Below are 21,846 nucleotides of genomic sequence, written 5' to 3'. Positions count from 1 at the left end.
TGATTGTTTGAAAAGTGTATTATAAAGATATGCTGGCCCCTCGCCTCCGAGCGCTTAAAAGGAGAGGCAGCATACCGTGAAGATAGATCTCTTTTGAACTGGAAGCCTGTGTAAAAGTCTAAGTAGAGGGAGGAAAGGGGATCTGGAAGGCGCATTCAGAACGATTTTATGGCGGCAGTATTCTGGATTACCTACAGTTTTGCCAGTGTGGTTACGTCTATTTCAGCCAGCAAGGCATTGCCGTAGTCAAGCCGGCTCGCTACCATAACCTGCACTACAGTTCTACAGTGTTCTAATAGAAGATAGGGAATAATTCTACGTAGTAGACGCAGGTTATAGTAGCAAGTCCCAGCTATGTTTTTGACGTTGTCTTTCATATTAAGCATGACATCCAGCTGGATTCCCAGGCTTTTCACTCAGGGGGATTGTGAGAAGTTGGCCCGATATGCAGCGTTCGCTATTCTAGTGACCACTATGCATCGGTCCAAATGACCCTTATGGTGATTGGTTGTAAGTCAACCTTAGACCAGCTATCCTAGTAGCGTGGATACGAGCAGTCTTCGGGCTAAACTCTAGAGGGCGTGTTAAGCCAGCTGTTATACCATCACATACCCCTTGAACACCAAGTGAAAGGACACCACACAAGTGTTATGAAAATAAACAGTATATTTATTAGAATCACAACAGCCCTGTACTCTTTATGAGGACAGGGTACTAAGCACAGAACAAAACTCTTAGGAAAATACTTCAAGTGCACAATTAAAACAAGTGCCCGAGGGCACGGAAAGTTCTAGTGGTCTCGGGCGGACCCGATAAGGCAAGTCGGAAGCGAGGGACTCGGGACCCTTAAGTAAGGAGGCTATACAGGCACCGAAATGCCGAAGTTACCTAGCCACGAGGGCTGCGGCTGCACAAGTCTTACAGGCGTCGGGGGTCTTCGCTGACGAGCCAGGAGCCGGAAGAAAAGGAGTTGCTGGCCGGCGACCAGTGATGAATAGTTCGTAGTGATCTAAGCCTGGATCAGTGATCGATGATACCTGAAAGCAGAGGGGACCAAGTTCGTACTACTAGCCAGTAGTCAGAGGGTACCAGGAAGGCACCGGATGGCCGTCACCTCGACTAGGTGAGTGGGCGACGCTAGGCTCTGCAGTCTCACGGACCAGGAGGCGTTGTCGGCGACCAGGATGGAGGTGCGAGCTGTCCCACGAAGGTTGATGCTGTCGGCGTCGCTGGGCCTAGGATTGGGGCAACAAGCCTTGGCAGATTTCAGGGCCACGGGGTGGGCCTAAAATGGCGTCTTGAGTGGACCAGGAGGGTCCGGGGTGCTCCTCTCGTAAAAGGGAGCAAGGCTGGCCTGGTGCAACCAGACCAACAGCGTTGGTTGTCGGATGTCGTCAAAGGAGGTCACAAGCCAGCGGCTAGTAACCCGACAACGGACTGAGCGGCGAAGCAGAAGGGCCCGACGCAGATCGTGGAGATGCTGGGAGACTGCACTTCGGTGCTGGAGCTGCTCAGGGTCGGGGCTTCTCGGACCCCAGAGCACTCACCGGAGGATTCCTTCGGTGATCGTGCTGTTTTAAGAAAGCGTGCAGGTTTTGATGATGGCCGGTCTCTCGAGGACTCATCGCACCCACAGATCTGAGCTGAGCTGACGATGTGGGTAGAGGTCAGAGGGGCCAGGGAAGCCGGTTCTCGTTGAGCTGGGTCGTCGGATTCCTGAGGAAGGACTTGCAGCAAACCGCAGAGTTCTTAGATGGTGCCCGCTGGTGCAGGGTGACTACTCCTTAGCCACAAGGGAGAAATCTTGAGAAGAGTCTCGAAGTCCTTTCGTAGAAAGTATTCTTGATTCAAAGATGATCTAATTTGGAAGGGTCCCCGCTCCGGCCTTTATCCTAAAGAAAGGGGTGGGTACATGACTAGGTCCTGCCCTAGGGGTGGGACCAGGAAGGGGGGTAGTTACACCCCTCTCCCCTGCCGGACTTTCCCCAGGTCAGGGGCCGCGCGCCCCTGGAACTGGTTCTAGCCGGCAGATGCGTAGTGAGCACCGGGGTGGCACTCCGCAGTCACCTTCTCGCAAAGCCCTACCTACCCAGAATACACAAAACCCTGTCTGACATGGTGCGAACACCGCCCCTGACAGGAAACCCTTTGTCCAAGCTCTCCTCGCTGGAAGGACTCCCAGCAGCAGGAGGCCAGACTCGTGTCTGTGGTGGCAGCATCCATTTTGTGGAGCTGAGGCTTCAGTTAACTTTAACCGGGGTTCACAGTTACATACATGTTGTGTCCCTCTAGAAGGGCGGAATGCTAACCTCGTCACCAGAATTGGTGAGGGGGCAGCATCCCGATTCGTATGACACCTTACTCGACATGTCTTGATAACGCTATACCGAAGTTACCGATATGATACGCGTTATCATGGAACAGCCATTGGGTCTTGGTTCCGCAAGCTGCAACCGGGCTCGGCTCGTGCCAGAGCCCAATTCACACGGTTCCATGCACTCTGCCTTCAGGATTGTCAAGGCCTGCCATAGGAGTGACTGATAGGAACTCGGGTGTCCATTGTTAGGCTAGATATAGGGATACTATACCTACAGCAACGAGCGAGTACGCCCCGTTGCCCCAGCTGTCGTGCAGCCAGTTGTGTCAGATTAAGTTGGCCATCCGGGGGTGGCATAATACACGCTTCAGCCCCTGGTAGGCCCTGGGTACACCGATGCCCTGAGTTACAGGGTCTGACAAGGTGGCCCAGTTCCAATTGGGTAATGCACCTACGGTACACGCATCAATTTAGTGAGAGAACAGCTAGGCTGTGGGTCTGATTAGCAGGCCCACAGCCCGAGAAAGTCGTAAACCAGTGAAACAAAAGCAAAAAGTCCGGGTGATCATAGGATTGCAGACCCTACCCTCCTACATGACCCCCACCCCAAACGTTGGGACAATAAACTAACCTTGACCAGGTGAGTCTTCTTGTTCTAAGTGGAAATACCTGGAGAGCCCATCTGCATTGCCATGATCAGTGCCAGGTCTATGCTCCACTGTGAAGTCCATCCCCTGTAGGGAAATGGACCACCTAAGCAGTTTGGGGTTTTTACCCTTCATCTGATTTAGCCATAGGAGGGGCTTATGGTCGGTCTGAATCTTGAAATGAGTGCCAAACAAGTATGGCCTCAGTTTCTTCAGGGCCCACACCACAGCGAAGGCCTCCCTCTCTATAGCTGACCAATTTTTCTCTCTGGGGGTCAGCCGTCTGCTTATAAAAGCAATGGGCTGGTCATTACCATCAAAATTCAGTTGAGATAGAACAGCTCCCACACCCAACTCAGACGCATCTGTTTGGACAATGAATGGCATGGAGTAGTCTGGACTCTTGAGGATAGGTGCCGTGCACATGGCCTGTTTTAGGCCATCGAATGCTTTTTGACAGCTCACTGTCCACTGAACCTTTTTTGGCATTTTCTTACTTGTCAGTTCATTAAGCGGAGTCACAATCGACCTGTAATTTCTGACGAACTTTCGGTAGTAACCAGTCAGGCCCAAGAAAGCTCGAACCTGAGTCTGGGAGGTTGGAGGAGCCCAGTCCCTGATTGACTGTATCTTGCTCTCCAGTGGTTGAACTTGGCCTCGACCGACAAGGTGGCCCAAGTACACAACCTGTGTCTGCCCTATCTGGCACTTGGTAGCCTTGACAGTGAGACCTGCTGCTTGCAGCGCCTCTAACACTTTCCGCAGGTGGACCAGGTGATCCTCCCAGGTGGAGCTAAAGACAGCAATATCGTCAAGATACGCCGCTCAGAAGTCATCCAGCCCAGTGAGAACGTGATTCACCAACCGTTGGAAGGTGGCAGGTGCATTTTTCAAACCAAAGGGCATCACCACGAACTGATAATGCCCACCAGGGGTAGAAAATGCGGTCTTAGGCTTGGCGTCCTCAGCTAACCTGATTTGCCAATACCCAGCTGTCAGGTCAAACGTACTTAAGTATTTGGCCGAAGCCAATCTATCGATAAGCTCGTCTGCCCTTGGTATTGGGTGGGCATCAGTCTTAGTGACTGCATTGAGACCCCTGTAGTCTACGCAGAACCTCATCTCTTTCTTACCGCCCGGGGTGTGAGGTTTCGGCACTAGAACTACGGGGCTAGCCCAGGGGCTATCCGAGGGTTCAATGACTCCCAGCTCCAACATTTTCTGCACTTCACTTTTGATGCAGTCTCTAACGTGATCGGGCTGCCTGTAGATTTTACTCTTGACGGGCAAGCTGTCACCAGTGTCAACCTCATGGGTACACCAATTAGTCTGACTGGGTGTTAGAGAAAACATATGCCGGAAGGATTGAAGAACCTGTTTACAATCCTCCTGTTGATGTTCGGAGAGGCTGCCACAAAAGACAACACCGTCTACCGATCCATCGTCAGGATTCTGAGTGAGCAGGTCGGGGAGAGGGTCACTCTCCTCCTCCTGTCCCTCATCTATGGCCATGAGCAAATTCATGTCCTTCCTGTCGACATATGCTTTGAGCCTGTTGACATGGAGTACCCTATGGGGGCTCCGGGGAGTTCCAAGGTCGACCAGGTAGGTGACCTCTCCCTTTTTCTCCAGGATGGTGTAGGGCCCGGACCATTTGTCCTTGAGTGCTGCTGGGGCCACTGGCTCCAACACCCACACCTTCTGTCCGGGCTGATAAACAGTCAAGACAGCCTTTTGGTCATGCCAAGCTTTCTGGAGTTCTTGGCTGGCCTTAAGGTTTTCGGATGCCTTCTCCATGTACTCAGCCATCCGCGAGCGGAGACCCAGCACATAGTCCACTATGCTGGTTGCAGGCTTTTTGAGAGGTCTCTCCCATCCTTCCTTCACCAAACACAGGGGTCCTCTTACAGGATGCCCGTACAAAAGTTCAAAAGGGCTGTAGCCAACCCCCTTCTGTGGGACTTCTCTGTAAGCGAATAAAAGGCAGGGAATCAGGACGTCCCATCTACGCCGAAGCTTTTCCGGTAGTCCATGAATCATCCCTTTCAGGGTCCTGTTGAACCGCTGAACAAGCCCATTGCATTGTGGATGATAGGGCGTAGTGAACTTGTAGTTGACACCACATTCCTTCCACATAGCAGTTAAGTAGCTCGACATGAAGTTTGCACCTCTGTCGGAGACGACCTCCTTAGGGAAGCCCACTCTGGAGAATACTCCAACTAGGGCTCTTGCCACCACAGGGGCCGTAGTGGTCCTAAGGGGAATAGCTTCAGGATACCTGGTGGCATGATCCACTACCACCAGTATAAACTTGTGCCCTGATGCTGTTGGTGGTTCCATGGGACCGACGATGTCAATCCCCACCCGTTCAAAGGGCACCCCCACCACAGGCATTGGTATAAGGGGGGCCTTCGTAGTGCCACCTGACTTACCACTGGCTTGGCAAGTGACACAGGAGCGACAAAACTCCTTGGTATCTTCGTTCATGTGAGGCCAGTGAAAGTGTGAGGCAAGCCTGTCCCACGTCTTCGTCTGGCCTAAGTGTCCTGCTAAGGGAATCTCGTGGGCTAAGGTAAGGAGGAAACCACGCTGAGACAAGGGGATAACCAGCCTCCTGGTCATGCCAGGCTTGGGGTCTCTTGCCTCAGTGTACAGGAGTCCATCTTCCCAGTATACCTTGTGGGTACCTGTGGCGTTCCCAGCAGCCTCAGCAGCAGCCTGCTGTCTGAGGGGTTTAAGGGAAGGGCAGTCTAACTGGTCCTTCCCCAGGTCCTCTCGTGTGGGTCCCCCTGAGCCCAGAAACTCAACTTGATCAAGTTCGAGTTCTTTAGGTTCAGTTTCCCGCAATTCCTGGAGGTCAGCCTCCTCTGAGACTTGATCGTCGACCTGGGGCAAGGGGGAAGGCGAGGCCTTAACCCGACTGCTCTTCTTCTTGGGAGGTGTCTGGTCCGTTGTTCCAGGATCCAGCACCTGTTCAGTGGGGCATCTTCTGACCTGTGACCTAGTCACAGCAAGCACATGTGCTGGCAAGCCTAACATTTCCATGTGAGTCCGGTGCTCCACTTCTGTCCATTGCGATGACTCCAAATCATTGCCCAACAAACAATCCACTGGGAGGTCTGAACTAACAACAACCTTTTTCTGGCCATTTACCCCTCCCCAGGAGAAAGCAACAATCGCCAAACTATGACTGGTAGTGACGTTGCTGGCATTGGTCACCAGGAAATCTGTACCTGGCATGATCTGTCCAGGGTCCACAAAGTTAGGCGTCACCATGGTGACGCTGGCGCCCGTGTCCCTATAGGCCTGAGCCATTCTTCCATTAATTAAAGGTGTCTGTCGGTATTTGCCCAAAGTATTGGGACTGACATCAGGGGATATATCCACATCCCCCGTACAGGCAAGGACAGCCTGAGTGAGCGTACCGACTAAGTTGTCACACCCCTCAGAACCCAAGGTTAACCCAACTAGTCCCTTGGGAGGCGCACTACTACTGCTGGCTGTACTAGGGGGCACAGGTGCCTTAGGGGCTGCAGTAGCAGGAGTCTGCCCTCCTTTCTTGGTGCACTCACTAAACCAGTGAGTTTTACTTTTACAGTATTGCCACCACCTTTTCGATTGGCCTTCTTGATTCTTCTTTTTCTGGGAAGCCTGACCCCCCCCCCCCTCTTTGGGTTGTTGGGGACCTGTCGAAACTTCTGGTCAGTTTGTTCCCCTTTCGAATCTTTACCCTTCTGGTCTGCTTTCTTCTGACCACCCTGGTTCTGGCCCTGGTTTTGCTTAACCCTTGTTCTGACCCATCTGTCTGCCTTCTTTCCCAATTCTTGGGGAGAGGTCAGATCCGAGTCGACAAGGTGCTGATGCAACAACTGGTTCTGACAATTGTTTAAAATCTGTTCTCGCATGATCAAATTATACAATCCTGTGTAATCAGTAACCTTACTGCCCAGCAACTAGCCCTCCAAAGCCTTAGTGGCACAATCAACAAAATCAGACCAGTCCTGAGACTGAGTTTTCTGGGTATCCCTGAACAGCAACCTGTACTGCTCAGTGGTTAGGCCGAACCCATCAATCAGTGTGTTTTTCAGGACCTGGTAATTGTTAGCGTCCTCGACTCTAGTAGTGAGGAGCTTATCTCTACCTTTACCTTCAAAGGAGAGCCACAAGATAGCTGCCCACTGACTCTGGGGGACGCACTGTACAGTGCAGGCCCGCTCCAAAGCAGTAATCCATTTGTGGATGTCATCCCCTTGCTTAAAGGGGGGCACTATCTTATTCAGGTGCTTAGTGTCTACACTCCTGGGTTCCCGAGGGGGAATGCTGCCACCAGTGGGAATGGTCCCACTCAATTCTTGCTCTCTAGCAAAGGCAAGTCTTTCTTTGGCTAGGGCAAGTTCTTCCCTTTCGATCCGCAGATTGACTTCCCGCTCCTTCGCTTCGTACACTCTCCTCTGAGGGGATGTCATCCTTCTTCGAGCAGAGCCTCGAGAGCCATTGGTTCGAGCGGATCTGTTAGAGCCTCTCGACAGAGACCTAACTCGTCCACTCCCAATGTTAAGCTGGCCTGAGAGGGGCCCCAGGGGTCTCCTAGTACCATTCTCGTGCCGGCTTAAGTTGTCCCTAGTTAGCTGGCTAACCACTACTGGACCTTTGTCTGCCTCGTCCCCAGATGTCTCTGGCTCCTCGTCCTCCTCTTCGTCCTCTGCGGAGAGATGGATAAGGTCAGGGTCACCTCGGGTTCCCTCGAGGGGGGCAAATCCACTTCTGGATGAGAAGGGTCGGTGTTACCCGCTCTCCTTGCATCATAAGTCTCCAAGAGACCAATCAGAAACGGAATGGTAGGGTTTGCACCCTGTTTTAGCTTCCGAGACGTACAGATCTGTCGCATCTCTTGGAAGCTAAGTGCACCATATCTGGAGGTGACCTGTGGGAGGTCGACTAACACAAGGGGGGACTCAGAGTTTCCTCCTTTGTCTGACATGCTGCTTCTAGTGTGGTGTAAGTGATGCACCTACCTGCACTATGGGTTTACCTACTGATCCCTTGCTAAGAGTTGTAGCCAAGGTGTGCTAGGCCTTGAGGAGCTACAACAGCTGGTTCAGTAGAACTCAGAGTATTCTAAGCTAAGTTATATGTACCTGAAGTACTTATGCGATCTTTCACAAGATATTCTTAGGATACGCGTGGTAGAACAACAGCAAGCTCAAATCCCAACCGCTGCTCACCAATGTGAGAAGTTGGCCCGATATGCAGCGTTCGCTATTCTAGCGACCACTATGCATCGGTCCAAACGACCCTTATGGTGATTGGTTGTAAGTCAACCTTAGACCAGCTATCCTAGTAGCGTGGATACGAGCAGTCTTCGGGCTAAACTCTAGAGGGCGTGTTACGCCAGCTGTTATACCATCACATACCCCTTGAACACCAAGTGAAAGGACACCACACAAGTGTTATGAAAATAAACAGTATATTTATTAGAATCACAACAGCCCTGTACTCTTTATGAGGACAGGGTACTGAGCACAGAACAAAACTCTTAGGAAAATACTTCAAGTGCACAATTAAAACAAGTGCCCGAGGGCACGGAAAGTTCTAGTGGTCTCGGGCGGACCCGATAAGGCAAGTCGGAAGCGAGGGACTCGGGACCCTTAAGTAAGGAGGCTATGCAGGCACCGAAATGCCGAAGTTACCTAGCCACGAGGGCTGCGGCAGCACAAGTCTTACAGGCGTCGGGGGTCTTCGCTGACGAGCCAGGAGCCGGAAGAAAAGGAGTTGCTGGCCGGCGACCAGTGATGAATAGTTCGTAGTGATCCAAGCCTGGATCAGTGATCGATGATACCTGAAAGCAGAGGGGACCAAGTTTGTACTACTAGCCAGTAGTCAGAGGGTACCAGGAAGGCGCCGGATGGCCGTCACCTCGACTAGGTGAGTGGGCGACGCTAGGCTCTGCAGTCTCACGGACCAGGAGGCGTTGTCGGCGACCAGGATGGAGGTGCGAGCTGTCCCACGAAGGTTGATGCTGTCGGCGTCGCTGGGCCCAGGATTGGGGCAACAAGCCTTGGCAGATTTCAGGGCCACGGGGTGGGCCTAAAATGGCGTCTTGAGTGGACCAGGAGGGTCCGGGGTGCTCCTCTCGTAAAAGGGAGCAAGACTGGCCTCGTGCAACCAGACCAACAGCGTTGGTTGTCGGATGTCGTCAAAGGAGGTCACAAGCCAGCGGCTAGTAACCCGACAACGGACTGAGCGGCGAAGCAGAAGGGCCCCACGCAGATCGTGGAGATGCTGGGAGACTGCACTTCGGTGCTGGAGCTGCTCAGGGTCGGGGCTTCTCGGACCCCAGAGCACTCACCAGAGGATTCCTTCGGTGATCGTGCTGTTTTAAGAAAGCTTGCAGGTTTTGATGATGGCCGGTCCCTCGAGGTCTCGTCGGACCCACAGATCTCAGCTGAGCTGACGATGTGGGTAGAGGTCAGAGGGGCCAGGGAAGTCGGTTCTCGTTGAGCTGGGTCGTCAGATTCCTGAGGAAGGACTTGCAGCAAACCGCAGAGTTCTTAGATGGTGCCCGCTGGTGCAGGGTGACTACTCCTTAGCCACAAGGGAGAAATCTTGAGAAGAGTCTCGAAGTCCTTTCGTAGAAAGTATTCTTGATTCAAAGATGATCTAATTTGGAAGGGTCCCCGCTCCGGCCTTTATCCTAAAGAAAGGGGTGGGTACATGACTAGGTCCTGCCCTAGGGGTGGGACCAGGAAGGGGGGTAGTTACACCCCTCTCCCCTGCCGGACTTTCCCCAGGTCAGGGGCCGCGCGCCCCTGGAACTGGTTCTAGCCGGCAGATGCGTAGTGAGCACCGGGGTGCCACTCCGCAGTCACCTTCTCGCAAAGCCCTACCTACCCAGAATACACAAAACCCTGTCTGGGATGGTGCGAACACCGCCCCTGACAGGAAACCCTTTGTCCAAGCTCTCCTCGCTGGAAGGACTCCCAGCAGCAGGAGGCCAGACTCGTGTCTGTGGTGGCAGCATCCATTTTGTGGAGCTGAGGCTTCAGTTAACTTTAACCGGGGTTCACAGTTACATACATGTCGTGTCCCTCTAGAAGGGCGGAATGCTAACCTCGTCACCAGAATTGGTGAGGGGGCAGCATCCCGATTCGTATGACACCTTACTCGACATGTCTTGATAACGCTATACCGAAGTTACCGATATGATACGCGTTATCATGGAACAGCCATTGGGTCTTGGTTCCGCAAGCTGCAACCGGGCTCGGCTCGTGCCAGAGCCCAATTCACACGGTTCCATGCACTCTGCCTTCAGGATTGTCAAGGCCTGCCATAGGAGTGACTGATAGGAACTCGGGTGTCCATTGTTAGGTTAGATATAGGGATACTATACCTACAGCAACGAGCGAGTACGCCCCGTTGCCCCAGCTGTCGTGCAGCCAGTTGTGTCAGATTTAGCTGGCCATCCGGGGGTGGCATAATACACGCTTCAACCCCTGGTAGGCCCTGGGTACACCGATGCCCTGAGTTACAGGGTCTGACAAGGTGGCCCAGTTCCAATTGGGTAATGCACCTAAGGTACACGCATCAATTTAGTGAGAGAACAGCTAGGCTGTGGGTCTGATTAGCAGGCCCACAGCCCGAGAAAGTCGTAAACCAGTGAAACAAAAGCAAAAAGTCCGGGTGATCATAGGATTGCAGACCCTACTCTCCTACAGGGATGGTGTAGGCTCTTCTCCCAATTGGGGAGGTCACCATTCCGGCGTCCAAAGATGGACATCATTCCCTAAAATCATAAGCTCAGTTTTCCCAGGGTTAAGCTGTAGACACCGCTCTTTCATCCAATTTGCAATCGCTAGCATACCACCCGAGAAGCGTAATTTCTTGTCCGTGATGTTTTTCCCTATGGGGAAGAGTAGCGGCATATCATCAGCGTACGAGACTATCTCGAAGCCGAAGGATTGGACTATCTTGGCCAAGGGGGCCACATACATATTAAAAAGGGTAGGGCTCAGGCAAGAGCCCTGAGGCACCCCTTTGTCCAACAGAAATTTATTTTTTGATACAAATGGACCAAGTGTGGTGGTTTGCCATCTGTCCATTAGAAAATTCTTCAGCCATTGTAAGGCTTTTCCCCCGATGCCGCACTCAATCAGTCTCTCCGCTAGCCGCTGATGAGATATCGTATTAAAAGCTGCTGTGAGATCTAAGCAGACCAGGATCAAGGATCCTCCGGCATCGAGGGTGCGCCTTAATGAGTCAGTGTTGGCCTGAATGGTCGTTTCTGTGCTAAAACCAGTATGGAAACCCGACTGGGAAAGATCTAGTATGTCATTAGATTCTAAATACTGACTAAGCTGGGTGTTTACTATGGATTTTAGCAGTTTCCCCAATAGGGGTAACAGGGATTTTGGCCTGTAATTCTTCAGCTCCTGGGGGTCTGCAGATGTTTTTTTTTTTAAATGGGCCGAATGGAAGCTTCTTTCCAGGCACTTGGAATAAGACGGGTAGAGATAGAAGCATTAAAGATGTTTTGGATGATAGGGGCGCAAGTTGGAGATAGAAGAGCCATTACACTGGGTGGACCTATGTCCCTTGGTGAGCCTGATTTTACTGTTAGCAATAGGATCTTTATTTCCATAAGTGAAATGGGCTTGAATTGATTGAGAGTAACTTCGGTGGCAGTGGGGGGGTGGAGGGGGGGTTCCAAATTCAAATTTGGACATGATATATTGGTGTTATTAATGGAAAAGTTAACATAGATTTTAGTATTTTTATCGTAAAAGAAATGTGCTATGGAGTCACATAGAAATTGGGATTCAGGCGGACATTGTTTACAGGCTAAGGGAGAGGAGAAGTCTTTGACAATGTCAAATAAGACTTTAGTGGATTTCTTGGAATGTTCGATTTGTTTGTGGAGATATGAGCATCGGGCAGTTTTTATAGATTGGTGATATTGAAATAGGGAGGCCCTATAGGTTACGTAAATAACACTGTTAGCTAGTTTTGATGGCTGTAAAAATGTGTTTTCCCCTGAAGACAGATCAAAGGTTAAACCATAGTGGGACTCCTTAGTATAGTCTGTCGTTTTCCCAAAATATAGATAGGTGTTCTGCAAGGTCCCAAAAGGGAGACCTATTGGCTATGCCAATGCTTGTTCTTTTTCTTTAGAATCTCAACCTTGTCTTGATTTTTTTTCTTCTTTCCAACTTCACTACAGAGATTTTCATATCTTTGTTTTCGACCTACTGCTTGCTTTTTATACAGGATCATCTTTCTCTCATTAAAATCAATCAAATACAATCCAGATAAAGTTCTGAACCCGGACAATGCGACATAAGCCATTCCCTCTTTAAACACGATACTGTCAATGTTTACCAAAGCGCTGTCTACACTTAAACTTTGAGATTTATGAATGGTCCCCGCATATGCTAAAGAGGGAGGAAACTGTTTTCTATGAACATACAAATCTTTAACAAGCAAAAACAACATCCAATCTGTGTTACTTCTTCAGTCTGATCAAATGTAATCTTTAAGAATTCAATTCCATCTCTATTTTGATAGTTAACAAAATCAACAACTTTTCCCATTGCTCTATTTGCTAAACCTTTTTCCACATCCAAATTACGCCGTAAAATTACCCGACAGTTTTCACATACATATAAATTCTTTTCTAAACCATCAGTTTTAGATATAGATTTTCCCAAAGAATCCATTTTTGTTTTTAATTTTTGGGACAAAATAATAGTAATTCCTTCATGCTCTATTTTATCAATGGCTTCCATTTGTATTATGTGTTGCTTTTCCAGGTTTAAAAGTTCTTCATTGAATGTAGAACACTCTTGCAGTGTTGGCAATAGGCAGATTATAGACTTATTTTCTCCAATTATTTTGTATATTCTTTCCGAAGAAACATTTTCATTTGGAAACACGTTTGTAAGTAGCCGACTTTGCAAAGCTTCTTTTCCATGTTTTATCAATACACCAATTCTTATATCGTGGAGAATGCTTCCATAATCTTCATCACTTGCCTGTTGCATATTTTTTATAAGTTCTTTGTATTCAAAATATGACCAAATGCTGACATTTCCAATACTTCCCAAAGATTTTCTGGTGTCTTCATGCACAAGTGTTTTAAAAACTGGTTGCCTTTTACAGGAGTAAGTTGCAGTAGATCACTAAAGAATATCACGTTTTCATCCAAATAACACATCATTCTCTGTTTTTAAAATTTGCTGCATTCTTCAATGCGCAAAGTCAAGCATTAAGTTTGAGACTATGCTCACCTCATCAATAATCAGAAGTTTCATTTTCTTTAGTACTCTTGAAACTTCCAAACAAGCTTCTCCAGATATTCCAACTTGTTTTCTTGTTCAACAGGTAACATTAGTAAATGATGTAAGGGAATCCCCTTAATGTTGTGTGCTTCTAACCCAGTTGGAGCAGTTACAACACAAGATAAATGTGATTCGGTGGTTTTCTGTAAATAACTGGTCACAACTTTAATTAAGAAACTTTTTACTGTACCAGCTTGACCACTGATATACATTTGAATAGGTTTAAGAGAGGTACAGTTGCATTCTTTTTTCTCATGAATTAAACCATGGTCGATCTCTTCTGTCACTTGCGGATATATTTATTTCTGTTCAATATTTAGTTGCTCTTCCAAATTTCATAAGTCCATATTATTGTGTTGTGCTTGATGCATTGCTGTTTCCACTTCACTAATGGCGATTGCTGCTTCATTTTCAAGAGTTGGTTCTCTTAGTGGATCCTGACTAAGTGGAGCAGAACTTTGACTATCTTGAGAACTGTATCTACCAATCTCAGCTGCAATACTATCTTCCTGTTCAATTTCTTTATTCAACATTTGGAGATAATTTGGAAAAACTGTGCATGTAATGCTATCTTTACATGCATTAAAATAATATTCATAGCACTAAAAATCCACCAAGTAATTCCATTTCAGTATGCCAAGGCTTGAAGAGTTGCAGACGTGATAAATAGTAAAATTCCCATTTATCAGGAGTAATGCAACTCAGTTTCTTGTGATTAATCAAACTTCCTTTACTATGTTTCACCAAACATACTTCTGAACTAATCACTGCATATTTTTCTACATTTATTTTCTCTGTAATATTTCTCTTAGAACTGTAATATTGCAGCACTTCATACAGACATATGTTTTCAAGATTAGAACTTTCATTTGGAAAGTACGTATCCTCATGTTTGTTTAACAATATCTCTGCTATCCGGTTCATTTAATTCTGAATATTCAATTTCTTGTATAGATTTAAGTACTCGATTTCATGTTGCAGCAAGACCTATTTGAGAATAAGTTGATTAGATAGGGTGATTGGAGAACTGCATAGGTAGTAACAGGAAAATTACTGAACTGTTTGGGAAATGCACATGTGATGATAGCAGTGCATGTGTTAATGCCTGGGTTATTGCATGAGTACATGGATAGTGACTGGATAATTAGAGTACTGCAAGGAGAGTGCTTGGTGAATTTATAAGTGCTTGGGTTTTGGAGCAGCGATTATATAAGGACATGGGACTGGCTGGGTGATTGGAGGAATACTTATGTAGTACCAGGGAGATTACTTAACTGTATATGTAGTGCTCAAGGGGTTGTAGAAGGAAATGAGTTAGTGCCTCAGTCATTAAATGTGTACATGGGTAGTGACTGGATGATAAGAGTACTGCAAACAGTGTGCATAGAGAATTTATAAGTGATTTGGCACAGTGATTGGATAAGTAAATGGGGCTGGCTAGGTGATTTGAGGAGAGCTTAGATAGTAACAGAGAGATTACGGAACTGTATATGTAGTGCTCAAGGGATTGTAGAAGTGCATGAGTTAGTGCCAGGGTCATTGCATGAGTACATGGGTACTGACAGGATGATTAGAATACTGCAGGGTGACTGCACAGTGAATTTATAAGTAATTGGGTTGTGTTGCAGTGCTTACATAAGGACATGAGACTGACTAGGTGATTGGAGGAGTGCTTAGGTAGTAACAGGGAAATTAGTTAACTGTATATGTGGTGCTTAAAGGATTGTAGAAGTTCATGAGTTAGTGCCTGAGTCATTGCATGACTCCAGGGGTAGTGACTAGATGATTAGAGTACTGCAAGATGACTGCGTGGTAAATTTAAAAGTGCTTGGGCTTTGTTGAAGTGATTACATAAGGACATGAGACTGACTAGGTGATTGGAGGAGTGTTTAGATAGTAACAGGGAGAATACTGAACTGTATATGTAGTGCTCAAGGGATAGTAGAAGTGCAGGAGTTAGTGCCTGGGTCATTGCATGACTACATGGGTAGTGGCTGGATTATTAGAGTACTGCAAGAAGAGAGCATGGTGAATCTATAAGTGCTTGGGTTTTGGCACAGTGAATAGATAAGGGTATGGGACTGGGTGGGTAATTGGAGGAATGCATTGGTACTAACAGGGAGATTAATGAACTGTATATTTGCTCAAGGGATTGTAGAAGTGCAGGAGTTAGTGCCTGGGTCATTGCAGGAGTACATAGGTAGTGACTGGATGATTAGAGTACTGCAAGGAGATTCTGTGGTGAATTCAGAAGGGCTTGGGAATTGGCGGAGTTTTGTATTAGTACATGGTAGTGGCTGGGTGACCGGAGCAGTGCACGGGGAGTGAGAGGGTGATTGTTCAACTGTATGGGTACTACCAGGGGAATTGAAGGAGCAAATGAGAAGTGTCTAAACTAACGCTGACATTCATTTAAAAGGAAACGCTACCTAGTGGAGAGGACAAACCGAGCCTGGCAGTGAGACCGTCTTGGCAGCAGGAGTCGAGTACCCCCCGCCGCCGCTTTCAACCATCAGCGCGGCCGCAGAGCGGGGGGACTTCAACCCCCAGGAGCCTTTGCGGGGGCGCTCACAGTGACGCGGAGCAGGCGCCCGGAGGCGCATAAAACACCAGCACCCCCTCCGTGTAGCGGGACACAGCGCGGGGCAAAGCCTGGGCAAAGGGCGGGCCCTCTGTGGCCCTCAGAGGCCTGAGGAGCCTGGACTGGGCCACACCCCCTGTTCGACCAACCCCAACTTACTGACTATCGGACACCTGACCTCTAAGCATAGGTGCAGTATATAGAAGTAAACCTATAACTTGTCACATTAACAGGGGTGTTTATATCTATATATTGATTGTTTCTGTTACTGTGGTCTATTCATTAATGCTCAGGGATTGCTAATATTGTGTTGTCTTCACCAAGAATTATATTAGTGATTAGGAGCAAGTATTGTCATGGATTGTCGAGAGACTAGAAGTATGGCTGCAGGGGGAGCAAAAAAGCTGACTGGCACCCTTGATGATTTTATTGTTCGCACTAATGCCTTAATTGATGAAGGGATTGTGGTTATGGACAGAAGGGTGTCCCAAGATTTGGCCATGGCTAAAAGATCTTCCTTAGGCCTTATTGCTCAGGCACGTACGCCTAACATTATGACTTGTTCAAATACCCCGGCCAGGTTAGATAATGATGGGGATCACCATGTACCAAGTTCCCAACAGGGCCTTGAGGCCCCCCCTAATCCCATTTTGTTATCAGAGGGCGGTCTGGATAGTGATTTGGTCGCCGCAAGGGCGATTAATCGACCGACGGCCAATGATATAAATCAAAGAGGGCTGAAAGAGGGGGCAATTCCCAAAAATAAGGCTAATAAATCAACCACCCACAAAGCCAGGAAAGTTAAAAACTTCCAAAATCAGGCTACAACCATCTTAGATCCTGTGGCTGTGAGTAGGGACCTAGCAGTAGGTGTTGAAGACAAAGAGGGGGCACACCAGGCAACTGTTGGCTTACCATTAAGCCTCCTTGATGACACGATCGTAGACAGTAGCTTGGAGGAAATTTGGGAAGTAAGTGGTGAAGAGAACAACTTGGCTGAAATTCGTCAGGATGGAAGAGGGATAAATATGACGAATAATAATATTTTTGAAATCCTAAAGACCCTTCTTGAACCTATAGAGGTAAGGCTACACTGTTTAGAAACAGTGTTGAAAAATATTCATAAGGATATAAGTGCCCCTAGTTTCAGTCTAAATAACATGGCTCCCCATGCGGTGACTACAGTACATAAGCAATCCTTGGCTGATAAAAACGTCACCCTGGGCAAAAACATCGCGCTAAAGAACCCGACCAATACCCCAAAGAACCCGACCAATACCTCAAACTCAGGAGGTGTAAAATCTAAGACCCCTGACCCTAAACAAATACCCAATCCAGCTAAGCCCAAGACAATCCCTCAAGTTAAATTTAAAGATCCTATACCCTTGACCCCAAATCTCGATACGGACCCAAGAGATAAGGTGGAGGCTCGAAGAAATATCCACCTCCCCCCAGATGCCTGCCCTTATGTAGTGATTTTGACTGGGGTAACGGAAATATCACCATCCTATGTGGAATCCTTTCAGGCATGGAAAAATAAAGTGTGCCACTGGTTATCAAATAATCACCCCCTACCACCGAATATCCCCAGTAACATCCTAATGGTGGAGAGAACCCCTTGGGTGGGTGGGAACAGAAAAAACTTACAAGGGGACTGTGTCGTGGTAACCTTTGAGAATCCACAGGTGGTAGAACACATCTGCAGAGGAACCTCTCGCTACCAAGCCAGCACTGTCACTGCTAGGCCACTCTCTTATTTCTACTTGCCTGAGAACCAAGTGGATAAAAGATGGAGCTGGCTAAGGGGTCCAAATGATCAAAAAAGTAGGCGGAGGTTTAATTCCCCATGGGAGGTGCAATCCTATGGATGGGATGAGGGTGGAGACAATAGCTGGAACTTGGTTAAGAGCAGAAGAGGTAGATCTATTCAAGGTGGGTTTGGTACAGGGTTACAGAATGGCCACCCTTACAATTATCCCCAGTCTGTGAATGGGTATGAAAACCATTTCAACATCCCAATGGCCAATAGCTATGAGTGTTTGTCAAATTTGGATTGGGTTCACCGTTTAGCTTGATGCAAAATACCCCCCCAACTCCACTACAAAATGAAAAGAGTATCCAGGCTGTGCAGGAGTCAAACATTGATTTAATTCCAATTATCAATCGGGGTGTTGAAGGAGGGGACCCACCATCTGGAAAAAAGGATAAAGCACTGGGGAAAGGGGAGGTGATTGTGGCAACATGGAACGTCGCTGGTCTCAGGAGTAAAGTTGATGACCCCATATGGAGGGACTTTATAGGCACTATGGATATAATAGCCATACAGGAAACCTGGGACACATAAAACACACTCACAGTGGATGGTTTTACCACCTTTTTTCTCCCAGCTGTTACCTCTACTAGGGGGCGAGCACAAGGGGGCTTGGTTACTCAGGTATCCGCTAAAATCCCGGGTACTTATAAGGAAATAGTTACTGGTTGTCCCTATTGTCTCGCGGTCCAAATTACCCGTAAGGGCCTTCATAATGTCCTGGTAGTGAATTTTTATAATTCTTTTGACAGGGCTCATCCGATTAGTAATCTGATGATGTTAAACTCTTTTCTTCTTAAATTTAAAGAGTCATCAGAGTCTGAATGTACCATTTTGTTAATGGGGGATTTTAATGTCCATAGTTGTCAGGACAAATGTCCTTCTAACGTTTTATTTGGTCCCCCGGATGAGGAGAATGTTCACTTTGAGCACTCAGACCAGGGCATTTTCATGGAAACTCTGCTGGCCGAAAATGGGCTAATTCTACCTAATGGGTGCGATGAGGTTATTCCTACATTTACAGGACATGGTAGGGGGTCTGTAATTGATTATATTTTTTTTAAGTAGCAGTTGTGGAAGCTGTATTACTAGTTATTCAGTTGTGCGGTCTCATTTTAGCGACCATAACCCAGTTATACTAAGGGTTAAAAATGTAATTGTAATTATGGAAAGTAGGTAGAATTTGGTGGACAAACTCGACATGAGGTTGACTGACCAAGGCCGTAGAATCAAGTGGTGCAAAATAGTTCCAGAGGAATTTTTCTGTAATCTTTGTAATAGTAGCCGGGAGGAACTAAAGCTTTGTATGGATGACCAGGCGGGGGACAATGAAGTAGTGGAGGCGTACCAAAAGGTTTGCCTCGACATTGTCTCCAACCTGACACGTCGGGGCAAAGGCAAAGCGCAAGGGAAGGAAGGCTGGTTTGACAAGAATTGTTCTGTGGCCAATCTTAAACTCAAAGTGGCCCTTAAATCCAAACCAGTGGATAGATTGCTCGTGGCTACCCTTAGGAAAGAATATAAGACAGTCGTTGAAAGAAGGCGGCGCAAGATTAGAGAGGACGCTTGGGCTGAGTTGACATCAACTGATGTGTTGAAAAATAGCGCTAAGTCCTGGGCTGTGGTCAACCAACCCTATTTTTCTGACTCTAGTAACAATGAACTGGATTGTGGAATACAAGAAGATAAATGGCACTTGCACTTTAAGTCAGTTTATGAACAGGAGATTTTGGGGGTAGAGGCTTCGACCACCTTTTCCAGACTGCCTTACATCCTAACTGTAGACGAGGGTGAGGTGGCTGTAGCCATTGGTAAAATGACTAGTAACAAGGCTCCAGGGCCGGATGGTGTTCCCTCCGACCTTTTTAAAGTTAATATTTCATTTTGGTCCAAAGTTTTAGCAAATGTTTTTAATAGAATTTCAAAAGCAGGCATTCCAGAGACATGGTCCCAGTCGGTGATTGTCCCTATCTATAAAAAAGGGGATAGGGGTGACCCTGGCAATTACCGCCCCATATCTCCTATTGACTCCGCAGTAAAAGTCCTAGGGAGAGTGGTCCTATGTAAACTTACAGACTGGTTAGAGGATACCAACACCCTCTCTCCCCTACAGTATGGTTTTAGAAAGGGGCGTAGTACCATAGACCAAAGCTTAAATCTACAATTGCTTATTGGGAAATACACAATAGCGAAGCCAGGATCCCTGTATATTGCCTTCATGGATCTGTCCTCGGCATTTGATCGAGTAAACAGATCCAAGTTATGGGGCCAGCTTCTCAGAATTGGAATAAATCCCAATATTGTGTATTTCTTAGCGGACCTCCATATGGACCTTACAGCCACGGTACGATATGATAGAAAAGGTAATTGCACGGGTGAAATCAGTATCACCAATGGTGTAAGGCAGGGATGCATTCTAGCTCCCCTGCTTTTTACACTATACATAAATGATCTGGGTGGTGTTTTGGGAGCAGCGAGTAAGGACATCCTGAGGGCAGGGAAGTACCTATTGCCCGCATTATTATATGCGGACGACGCTGCTCTCCTAGCTAGAACTGCAGTGGGTCTTCAATGCCTGTTAAATTCATTTTATGATAAATCTTGATTTAAGTGTTAACTATGGGAAATCCCATGTCATGGTGGTGGCCCAGAAAGGGAAGGCCATGAAAAATGTAATGACACTGCAAAGTAATGGGCATAAGTTGACAAGAGTCTCCAGATTTCCCTATTTAGGGGTTGTATTTGATGACTGTTCGACGTGGCACCCCCAATTGCTGGAGAAAAAAAATGCCCTGGCACTTTCCATTTCTGCAGTGCTGGGCTTTTCACGTAAATTAGGGGTGAAACCTCTGGAGGCAGTTTTAAAGGTTTATGCTGCTTAGTGTATTGCCATCGCCATGTATGGCACAGACCTATGGGGTTTTCGGCCAGTTAAAATGCTTCAGGTAACGGAAGATAACTTCCTTAAAACGATTCTCTCCTTGACAAGATCCACGGCCGGCTTCATAGCACATCAGGAAAGCGGCGTGGATTATTTGGAAGATCGAATCGCTATGGCCCCCCTACTAAAATGGATCTCAGTCTGGCTTAACATGGAACTGGAAGTGAACCATGAAATTTTTAAGGATTGCCTAACGCTAGATCATTGGGACAAGATCCCCTGGTTGAAATACGTTCAACAACTATGTGTAAAGTTAGGTCGGCCGGAATTGTTCAATAAACCATCTAACGTAGTGAAAGGTGACCTGAAGTGGGTCAAAAACATTTTTTTGTTGAACCGAGGGATGGACAGAGAAGGATTGGAGCTGTTAAAGCCATCTGTTAGGACGCATCAACTGATTGCATCCTCCGGTCATGATCTGGAACTTTACCTAAAGGTTGTCAACAACTCAAATCATAGATTCCTTTTAACTAAGTTCCGATTAGACAAAATTCACCTGCTAATCTCTGGCCGTCCTGGTTAGACTAAGCCACTTGATCTAGATTTGTGTAAATGTGATGGCTGTTCGATTATGGATACTGTACACTTTCTGTTTTTCTGTGATCATTTTAGTGATATTAGCTAAGATATTACCTAAAGGTTGTCAACAACTCAAATCATAGATTCCTTTTAATTAAGTTCCGATTAGACAAAATTCACCTGCTAATCTCTGGCCGTCCTGGTTAGACTAAGCCACTTGATCTAGATTTGTGTAAATGTGATGGCTGTTCGATTATGGATACTGTACACTTTCTGTTTTTCTGTGATCATTTTAGTGATATTAGGAAAAAGTTTATCATACCCCTGGTAAAGGGGAAAGGGTTTAGGCAAGTGAAGCCAGCTTTAATGTATCTCCAATTCCTATCAAATGTTTGGGAAATTTACAATGTAGCCAGATTTTTAACCATAGCGGTGAGACTCAGCAAAAAGATCAACTGGTCCTAGATGAATTATTGTAAATATTAATTCCTGCAACTTGAATCATGTTTTAAAACCAAATTTTCTTATGTTCCTCTTTTTAACTATATAATGATGTACATATTGCTGTTTTTAAATCATGACATCGTGTGTTAGCATTTTTTAAATCGGGTACTCCCTCCTTTCTTATATTGTATTTTTATGTCATTATGCTGCCTGGTGTCTTGTGGACCATTTTTTGTGTTTTTGTACTTTTGTG

This window comes from Lissotriton vulgaris, chromosome 7, assembly GCF_964263255.1.
Source record: "Lissotriton vulgaris chromosome 7, aLisVul1.2, whole genome shotgun sequence".
Lineage (NCBI taxonomy): Eukaryota > Metazoa > Chordata > Amphibia > Caudata > Salamandridae > Lissotriton > Lissotriton vulgaris.
This window is presented reverse-complemented; position numbering follows the sequence as displayed.